The sequence below is a fragment of the Falco peregrinus genome, chromosome 1 (genome assembly GCF_023634155.1).
Source record: "Falco peregrinus isolate bFalPer1 chromosome 1, bFalPer1.pri, whole genome shotgun sequence".
Taxonomy (NCBI): domain Eukaryota; kingdom Metazoa; phylum Chordata; class Aves; order Falconiformes; family Falconidae; genus Falco; species Falco peregrinus.
In genome coordinates, this window is record NC_073721.1 from 65,303,706 (window position 1) to 65,313,954 (window position 10,249).

A 10,249-nucleotide genomic window follows, 5' to 3' on the forward strand; every position below is an offset into this window, starting at 1 on the left:
CTTGGTTCATTCCTTCTAGCTTTTGCGTATGGGTCTGTGCAATGTTCCTCCCCAAACCAAGCATTTCCAAACATTTTAGGCCAGAAAACCTCTCCTCCTCCAAGTTTTCCCCATAGACCACAAAGCAAGCATCTCTCCAAAGCCTTAACTGAGAGCACAGAAGAGATAAAATTTATATGGCCTCACAGATCACTGATCACTAAACCTAGAGAGCTGATGGAAGAAATAAGGCCTCTGAAAATGAAAGGAATAAGGTCTCTGAAGAAGAAGAGAATATGGTCCCCGAGGAACACACCTTAACTCCTGTGGTACCCAAAGGATGCGGCTGTACTTGCTTTGCCAGGGGCCAACGCACAGGACATGATCTGATCCAACTAAGAACAGAAAACATACTCTGTGTGGGCACCAACAGCAAGTGTGAATACACTAGCTGCAAGGGGGCTTTCTGTTCTGGTGCATATCTGCCTTCTGTCTATCTTTGGAGTCTCGCAGTACGTATTACTGGTGAGCTCCAAGCCCCTCGTGGTGCGAGTGTCGAAGTTGTTCACTGTGATGCTCCCCAGACCACCTCTCTTGCAGCATGGGTGCAAGGTCCTCCTACAGACAGCTCCCTGCACATGCACGGTAGAGTACCTAAGAACTGGCAGCTGACTCAGAGTTCTCTGCTCCTGAGGGCACTATGTGGATATACAGTGCAAGAACCATATAGTAATTCAAACCACAGTCCCTCTGTCTTTGCACTGCAGCAGCCACCAGCACAGGACGTGCCCAGACAGTGGCCCCCTTCTGCTGAAAGATGGAATGTGCGGAAGCCACCACCATATCCCAGTGTATACCACTCTCCCAGTCTGGAGAGAGGACAGCATGGTCCTCACCCATTCTCAAAACAGGGAGGGTGAGTTAGGGGCTTTTAGAACAACTCTCAAACATTACTGCCAGGCATCTGGCCGGGAGAGGAGAGTGTGGTCGCCATGGTAATTCTTCACCTCATTTAACTGCGAAGTAACCTCTTGCATCTTTACATGCAGCCGTTCCCAGCACATCTGCCCTGCACACAGCACAGGCAGCACGCTGCCCAGGGTATCCACATGCAGAGCAACCCCCTGCCTGGAGCCCACACACACACACATCCCCTGCAGTGCAACACTCTTGCCCATATATGATACATAACATGTATGTGCTGAGCAATACACATTCCCCCAGCTCTCTCCACTCGTATCACCTATGCCTGTAGATAACCAGGCAGGCTTACAGCCCTTGCTTCTACAGCTATAGGTCCCTCTGCTGCACAGGCATAAGATGCTTTAGAAGCACAAGATCAACACATGCTCAGCCAGCCATCAAAACACTTACCTGTCCTGTCTCCCCAGCCTTGCCACAACACCTGCCTACAGCTCTTGTACAGTTTATTCTCGGATGCATTTTGGTTTTATGCTGTGGCATGAGCAAGGAATAAATTCAGTTCTGTCCCACTCATTTTCCTCTTTCTGCCTCCGAGGATAAAAAGTCCCCAAGAAGCACATCTATATGACTGTGTGCCTCTCTGCAGAGCCACTCATGGGAAGCTGGTGGTCACATCATTGGGTGCTCCTGACAGGACCCTGCTGTTCACATTTCTGGCAGGTAACTATAGGAAATCAATCTCGGTTTCATTTCTCCTCAAAGCACTCTGTGGGTCCCTGCAGGAGGGCTCTGTTCCCTGCTGATAGCAGGGGAACGGAATTCCAGAACATCAGTGACTGATTTTATAGCATAGCAGGAGCATGGTAGATAGGAGCCGTGAGCTGAGTCCCTGACTCCCCTGCTACACAACAGCCAGGTATCACTTCATATCAAAAGACAAAACTCAGCTCCCACTTACACCACCAGACACGGCCTGGGGACCTCTCTCACTGTCACATCAGGTTCCCTCAGCTCTTCCAGAAGGTGCTGGTGTGAGACCTTAGGTAGTGTTACTAGGATGGGCACAGACCTGCCCTCGGCCAGGCCAGGTGACAAATAGAAACCCCTCAGCCACACATATGTGACAGCTCCAGCTAACAGGGCCCACAAAAGCCAGCAGGCATAGACTCAGTGGAGCCTCAAGTTCCCATATCTGGTGCAAGTGTCCTTTTCTGCCTTGTGCTGTAGTGAATTTTAACTAGCATGTAGCAAAAGCAGACGGTCAGGGATGGCCCATATTGTGAGGGTGACAGTCACCTGAGTCTGATGGTGTTGCTAACAACCACATCCCACTTGTTACTGCTATATAGCTTGCATGCTCTATACACGTGGCCTAACAAATGCTCTGAGAAGTGCTAGAGGCAAAACATCTTTAGAGAGCTGGCAGCAATGCCTGCCCATATCCTTTTGGGCTCATCCTCCTCTTTGTAAACCTTCCAAGCTCACCTTGAAGACCTCAGCTCTCTCTTGAGGACCCCTACCCCTCCTAAAATCACCTCAACGTCACCATCCTCAAGCCTGAATGCCCTAATCAGAGTATGATTCAGCTAATACAACCAGTGATCTGATGTACGTGGGCGAGGATACAGCTGAAATGAGATTTGCCCAACTGGCTGCCCAGCATCTCTGGACAAGACAGTCCCTGTTCACCCAGGACTGGTCAGGGTCCCACATCTCATCCTCCCCCATCTCCAGGAAGCAAAAGGCACACACACATGGCAATTCACCTTCCCATCCCCATCATCGCTACCTGCACGCCTGGCTGTGGCTGAGCCCAGGTGCCTTCAGAGACACAGGCCCGGCTTGAAGCCCTGCACAGGAGGTGACCCAGGCAGAGCTGCTTGCAGAGAGCACAACCAACACAGCTGGGCTTGCTCCAGCACGGAGAAACACCTAACGCCTGAGCACACACTTACCTCTTGTGGCCATGCTCGATACAGCAGCCACTCAGGCCGGCAGCATCTTCACTGGAAATGCGATTTTTCTGTGAGTTCTGCCATTTCCCGTAGCTGCCGCTTATGCTTGTCGGGCAGAGACGTCTCTCCCCTGCACTTGGGGGGGTGAGCACAGAGCCAGCTTTGCCGCCCCGTTTGCCTGATGCTGATCAACACACACACACTTGGGAGTGGGAAAGACAACTTGAGTGCTCGGCACGTGTCCTGCCCAGGCGTCTTGGATGGAAGGCCAAGTATCCATCTCTGTTCCTGGGGCAGATTTCCCCTATGGTAGGGCACAGCCTCTAACATCTTTCCTTTCCTCAAGTTAAGCATGGCTTTCACTTCCTTGGATTTTGAAGGGAAAGTTTTTATCTACCTAATTAGGGGTAGTTCAGGATTCTGTTCAATTTCTCCCTCAATCCATTGCCCTGTATGGCAAAGCCTCTCCCTCCTCTATCCGAATAATAACATCCTTGCCAAAAGCAGAGGCAGCACGTAGAAGAATGGCTGCAGAAGCGTGGCCTTAGAATCTCTGAAGATCTGCACAATCCAGGCCTGGTATTAGAATAGGCCTGTAATCAGAATTGTGCTGAAGTCGCTGTGCTGAAGTTAACAAGAAAGGTAGCCTTGAGCTATTCGTGAATCCTGAGACCAAGTAATTATGTTGTGCCAACAGGCCGTGGCTGTAACAAGCTACAGCTCCTGGGAAAGCAGGTGCAGGGCCAAGAAAGATAGGGACCGGTATGGGAATATAGGGAGTAACAAACTACAAGGCTGAAGCACAGCAACACAATTAGCTACATGGATAGAATGCTTATTTTAGTCATGATAATTAGGGGTGTGAGAACCGTGCGTGTTTAGAGACTACTAACCAATTATATTTCTGCTTTACGAATATGCATGTGTATCGGTTCTATACAAGTAGTGTTAGAAACTAATAAAGTTGAGCAAGATGCATAACTCATATTGAGCGTCTTCTTGACTCCGGCAAACCCTTCTTCCAACAGCAGCAGCCTTCCATTTTCCTGTACTGACCCTTTTCTCTGGACTGAACTTCAGGTAGCTGATTCTTTCTGTGCTCCCATCACCCCTAATACTAGATCTGTAATTCAAGAGCAGCTACTGCACAGAACAGGTTGTTTCCCCTTACATCTAATCTATGACCACCTTCCCTCAGCCACCAAGTCAGTTCAGTTCACCAGTCCGAAGGAAATCTGGTCAATTTTCCACAGGATAATTTTCTGTTGGATCAGCAAGCTGAACTGACTCACTCTGCAGGTAGAAAGCCGAGCATTAAAAAAAAAAAGCCCCTTTAGCAACATCTTCTGTCAATTTGTCTATCCCCCTTCATCCAGTTTTTCTAAAGAGGAGAGGCACGAGAATGAGAATCTGTAAAACTGTGCTTAGTACCTGAATGGTAACAAACTGCTCCTTCCTCCCTTCTCCAGGCTAAGTAAGGTCTGGTCATTGCTCAGGTGCTAGAGTGCTGTCCTCACCATCTCTCCTCTTCTCTACAGCACGCTGCCTTCTCATGTGCCACCTTTGTAACAGCATCAGTAAGGGATGAAATTAAAAGTATCAACAAAGACACACTTTCAAGGGAATGCTGATTTTAGTTCTGTTTTTCACAAAGGACCAAATGAATAAGAAGGAACCTGTCCAGTCTCCGCAGTACCAACAATGTTGTCAGAAACAGCAGCAGCAGTTGTGGTCCTCCCTGGAGTTAGCCATAGCAGCCTGATCACACTCTGCTGGGCTCAGTGCCCTTTACCAGAGCTTCTCAGAGCGCTCTGCGGCAGCTGATAAAGTAAGACCACCCCTGCTTGCCAGGGTACTGGTGGGAGGAGGATTTGGGGTCACTTCCATAGTGCCAAAAGTCATAGGCCCAGATGCTCAATGGTATTTAAGCACCTAAAAAGAAGTTAGGAATTAAAATATCATGGGGCTCTGGATCCTAATGAGGATGCAGTTATATTGGCATTCAGTGTTTCTGCTGATACAGCTGATAGTGCTTGGAAAAGTTCTGCTCAAAAAAGAGCGCTATTCTGCTGACATAAGCTGCCTGCACACAAGGAGGGCTTCACTGGTACAACTCTGCTGCTACAGCGATATCACACGCATTTACATGTAAATTAGGGTTTTGTTTATACCGCACAGATGCAGCCTTTCACTTCATCCTGGATGGGGAGGGGAGAGGGAGGGTAACAGTCTCACTACTCTCATTTTATGGACTAAGAAAGCAAGGCACAAATGAAATTATCTTACTGGCTCAATATCACCCAACGTGGGTGACAGAAAAGGCAGAGACCCTGGTCATAGGTTACAGCCACAGGTCTTTCTTTGCTGCTAGAGATAGGGAAACAAATGAGCGAGTCATTAAATAGGAGCCTTATCACATCAACCATGCAAAGTCAAATCCCTGATTTGTTTGAGATGGAGGGGCTAGTAATGAATCCACTAGGGAGCCCTGAACCTGGGGGACTGAGGCCTGTTTAGGTCCACGAAGCACTGTTAGAAAGCAACGGAACTTGAGACCTAAAGAAACTACTACACTACTTCACCACTCGCCAACCTGAGCAGCAATAGGCATGACTGCCAACAAATGTCCATGGAGGATGGACGTGAAACCAACAACATATCACAGGAACCAAGCAGGGGATCAGAAGTTACTGAGATTACCTTGCTTCCAACCACTGTTGCCCAAGTAAATACGCACTAAATGTACTTCCATTCTGCCAATACTCCTGTATCTTGACCACAGACTCTACCAGGCCATACTTCCACTTACAAAAGCCAACATAAGCCAAGAATGATAAAATAACTGGGTCTACCTCAGCTATTCATTCTCAGACCTGCCTCTCCTGCTCTACTAAACCACATATCTGACACGGATACAGGGTGAATTGCACAGGAGGACCAAACTCATCATTTTTGCTAGGAAAGTTTTAACCCATATCACCTTCTCACAGTAGCAAATACAGAGGTTCCTGGAGCTACAGCCTTTGTTTGTCCCACAGTGCCAGTAAGTGACCTGAAAAGACACATCACCACACAGTTCCACTGTGATGGTATAAAGATACATCCAAAACTCAGGCTCCAGATAAAGCAGGTGTGGCCATGGGTTGCGTGAAACATAGTCAAAGCGAGTGGATGTTACTGCCGGCCTTAAGTTAGCTATAAGATACAGTCTAGCTCCATTGCAGAGAAACAGCAGCCTCCATTCCAAAACACTGCCCAAGTCACTGCCCAGAGGAGAGGCAAACATCCAGAAATTTGAAGTGGAGGGTGGGAGGTGGGAATGGTGTGACAAACAGAAACATGACTTTCTGAGTAGTGTTTTGCACAGGAGTCTTGAGGACAGGGAACATGAGGAAAAGCAGACAAAGCATAGAGAAGGTGGCTTCAAACAAACCTAGAGCGATCTTGGGAGTCAGCCCTGACTGAAACATAGACAAAACCAGCTCTTCAGTACTAGCTGAAAGGTGGCTAGAGCCACAAGCAAGGAAATAGCATCCTGCTGCTCAATTCCCTCATACCATTGAAAACATAACCTTATATTTTGGAACTTTAAGAAAAAAGGTAAATACAGTTACCTACCTCTCTCCTAAATGAAGGATTAAATTTTTGGCCAGCTGTATGTATCAAAAGGAGCAACAACTGCAGGAGGTTAAGTCAGTCTGTTATTAATTCCCTGTTCTGCTGGCCAACACCCCGATTCTAGACATATCATCCCACCCTCTCTCACATATCTGTTTTCTTGTGGCTCATCAGACATATTCACACACATCTTTCAGTCCCTGGTATATATATCTCCAGTTACAAACCTTCTGTCCTGACTCTTCTCATCACAAAAAAGTTATGCAAGCCTGGCTGGTTTCTCCAGGCAAACACACCGAACAGCAAACAATTCATCAAGTTTACAAACTGTGGTTCAAATCAGTGCCCAGAGATTGGTTCAGTCAAGGCTTCATTGCAAAAAAAAAAAAAAAAAAAAAAAAAAAAAGAGAGAAAAATAGTCTGAATGGAGTCTTTTCAGCACTGTATAACTTTAGAGGTTATTTCCAAAATAACGTCCTCCGAGCCAGGAAACAGAAGCTGTGGCAAGCCTAGAGCTGTAGCATTCACAGCAGAAAGTGTTAATGTCAGGGAGAGTCTCTCCTGGAGCAGAAACACAATTCTCAACTTAGCTAAACTTAAACCAACCAACTCCGTTCTTTAGAAAGATAAACCTGCCTCCCCTTGCTTCCACCAGAAGGAAGCAATCTGCTGTGGGTGTTCACAGGTTATCAAGATACGCTGAGAACAAATGATGGTCATTTCTACACCAGACTAGCCAACCTTCCAAGCATCACTCTCTTAAGAATTATGCTAAGGCCTCACCAGCTTTCCACAAAATTTAGCTAGGGATTTGATAAATTCTCCTGAGGCACCCTCATAGCTATCTGCTTTCTTCAAAGGCTAAGAAGTTGCCAAAGAGTTTTCCACACTTCTGCTAATTCTTCTCCTATGCTTCAGAAAGGCATTCTGCCATCAGACCCAAGCTAAAAACCAAGATTCGCTGCTCCCCCGAGTAATTTCCCAGCACGGTCCCTGCAGTTTACATACTAGGTTGCTATAACTGTGAAAGGGAAACAGAAACAACACTCACCTCACAGCACTGCATTGGTCTGCCCAAACTGCAGCCTTTTCAATTAAACCTTCAGCACTCATTTTGTGCTTACTTCAGCCTGCGCCTGAGACTGAAAATGAAGAGGAAAGGCACATGAAGAATGTAGACTTTTCCCTCTCGGAGCAGCCTGCCTGCTATTAACTGCCTTGAATACAATGGCTGAGCCGCTGCTCATTCTGTCTCTGCACTGCAAATATGAAAGTCAAAGGCTTAAGTTTATTTCTGCCTACAGCTGCCTTGAGACCTTCCATCAAGACTCTCTGCATAGCCGGCATCATTCATGTACCCAAGTTTGTCTCAGTTATCAACTCTCACCTTTCTTGAAGGAAATTCTTCCCCTCAGTCACATCTCAGTGACGACTTCTGATTATCTCCTAAAAGTGCAGAAGGCTCTTGTTCTCTCAGCTCTGCTATGCTTCTCTGTCCCAGTGGTTATCCAATTGTTCCTTCCTGAATTTGCCCTTTTTGCTGTCTCCAAACTTCACAACTCTACTCTGTGATCCCCAAACCTACAGACAGTTAGAAACAGTATCCATTGACTCACATCAGTGATGTAAGCTCTCTGGTGAGATGAGCCTGCTGTGCAGCAATTCCTGCCTGTCTGACTTGTTACTTGTGGTTCACTCTTCCTTTTGAGTCATTAAATTTAGTTTTTCATACAGTTCCTTTGCTTCACTGAGTTAGCTAAGTAAGGATGTTCGCTCTGCCAACTCATAGGAATAGTATTCTTGAGATCTAAAAGGAAACTAAGAACTGGAATTTGCTGTTCTGAGTTTGTTTGGCTCCTCTGTTTTGCAACTTAGTCCAGAGACACAAGCTGCAGCTGCCAGTGTACACAGGTGTCTTGTGTGTTACACAGAGCCGTATCAGAGCTGTCTGCAAATGTGACTCCAGGAGCTCTGGGGAGTGTGCTTGGTGCTGCCCATGGCAGCCGCTGCACCCTGGGATGGCACCCTCATGCTGGGCCTTGTCTCCACAGACACCCTGGATTCTTCCGTCACTGCAGCTCCAGGGTTAGTGTGGCCTTCCCTGCCCCCTGTGCTGTGCCAGAATTGGCCAGGTGCCCCTCAAACACCAGGTTGTGCTGGCCCCACACCGAGGGCAGGGCAGGTCCTGGCAACACAAGGAGGTCCCATGTGCAGGGGAAGCACTGCAGCCACTGTGTGAGATCTCTGTCCTGCACAAGTTAACCGGTGGGTACCTTGATGTTTTTTCTTCCTGTGTTTCCTAAACCAAAACTGAAACCATTGCATTGTAAGGGTTTGTGCTAGTTGAGTTTAAGGACAGATGAGGTAGCCAGTTTGCAGGTACCTACATGTGGAAGGGGTTTGGGTTCTAATTGAGCAGATAACATGGCAGTGAGATCCCGTGCCTGGCAGGTGAAGCAGCTTATCCTCTCTAGAAGTAAGGCATTAGTAGATGAAACTCCTCCATATGCAGGTGTGCAGGGAATGGAAGGTGTTGCCCTACACACACCCTGTGAGCATAGGCTGGTGGACCATCTGCACCCCATGGCACAAACTGGTCAGGGAGAGGAGACAGGAGGAAAAGGCCAACAGCCAACTATGGCAGCAGGGGAAAAAATCCCACAAAAAAAGTTCTACGTGATGTGGTCCCCTAGTACTTTCTTATTTTCTTTTTTCATTATAGTATTTGTTCATTTCCTCATAGATCTCTTCAACAGCCTTCCCCTCCTTATCCAGAAAAAGCTCAGCAGCAAGAGGGGTCCCTGTGCCTCTTCTCCACCAGCATTCCTAATGGCAGCCACACTGAAGCAAGTCCACTTGCACAAGCACTCAAATGCTGAACAGGAGTGTTTGCTGCTTTGATCGTTAGGTCCTTCCTAGCAACACCAGTCTCCCCCATGCTCCCTTCCCGTGACATGAGAGGGGGCACAGCCCATCCTATCTTAGCTGATAGCTCTGTCTCACTGCATACCGAAACCAGATGAAGAAAGAACGCTTCCCAGGCAAGTCCATACCTGCTTCAGTGGCAGTCACGATATGGGAGCGCCCGCAGACAGCATGAAAAGGAACAAGGCCTCACACCCAGCCCATGCTTGTTACCCCTGAGCCTGTGTTTGTATACCTCATTACAACAAGCTCTCTCGTTCAAAGGTCACCCAGAGATATGAAGTGTACTGGATGCATACTGCTGCCTACAAATAGGCTGGAACCAGGCTGTGAAGCTCTCCCAGGTTTTCTTGAGGGGAGAACAATGACTATCTTTCAAAGACACTAATTCACTTTTGTTAGGAACTCTATGATCATATCGAATTTGCAATGAGATTCATGACAGAGGCTCCAAGATGTGACTGTAATACAGAAAAAAAACCTGTCAAGAGTAGCAAATCACAAAGGAAAGGATAAGACCATTCTCTCAAATTCAACTGCTTAAACTTGTTAACTTTCCATTAACTGAGATTTGTTCTCATTTGTTGTTTCAAGTTAGATTCTAAGAAACACCGCAGCCCACCCTTATCAATTACGCTGGAGAAATCAAAAGTCATACTCTGCCATCTCTTCAGTATGTAATTAAGCATGTTAGGCTGTTTCCTTTCCACCAGTTAACACTCCTGCAATTCAGAAACCTCTGGATGCCTTCCCCTTCCCAATCCCTCACCAAGATGTATACAAAGTTGTATAATAGTGCACAAATACAGATGCTTTGTGGTTTGTGGAGCACCTTCCCTCTGGTGTTG

At 47.2% G+C, this 10,249-nt stretch overlaps 1 long non-coding RNA gene across 2 annotated transcripts in view; it reads right to left on the reverse strand.

Moving 5' to 3' along the window:
* Window positions 1–9,615, reverse strand: part of LOC114013975 (uncharacterized) — a 31,015-nt gene extending 21,400 nt beyond the window's left edge. For both annotated transcript variants that reach the window (XR_003557284.2, XR_003557285.2), the window contains exons 1-2: window positions 9,530–9,615; window positions 7,528–7,618 (exon numbers count right to left, since the gene is read on the reverse strand). This is a non-coding gene — a long non-coding RNA (uncharacterized LOC114013975). The remainder of the gene's footprint in view (window positions 1–7,527; window positions 7,619–9,529) is intronic.
* Between the last annotated feature and the right edge of the window lie 634 nt (window positions 9,616–10,249).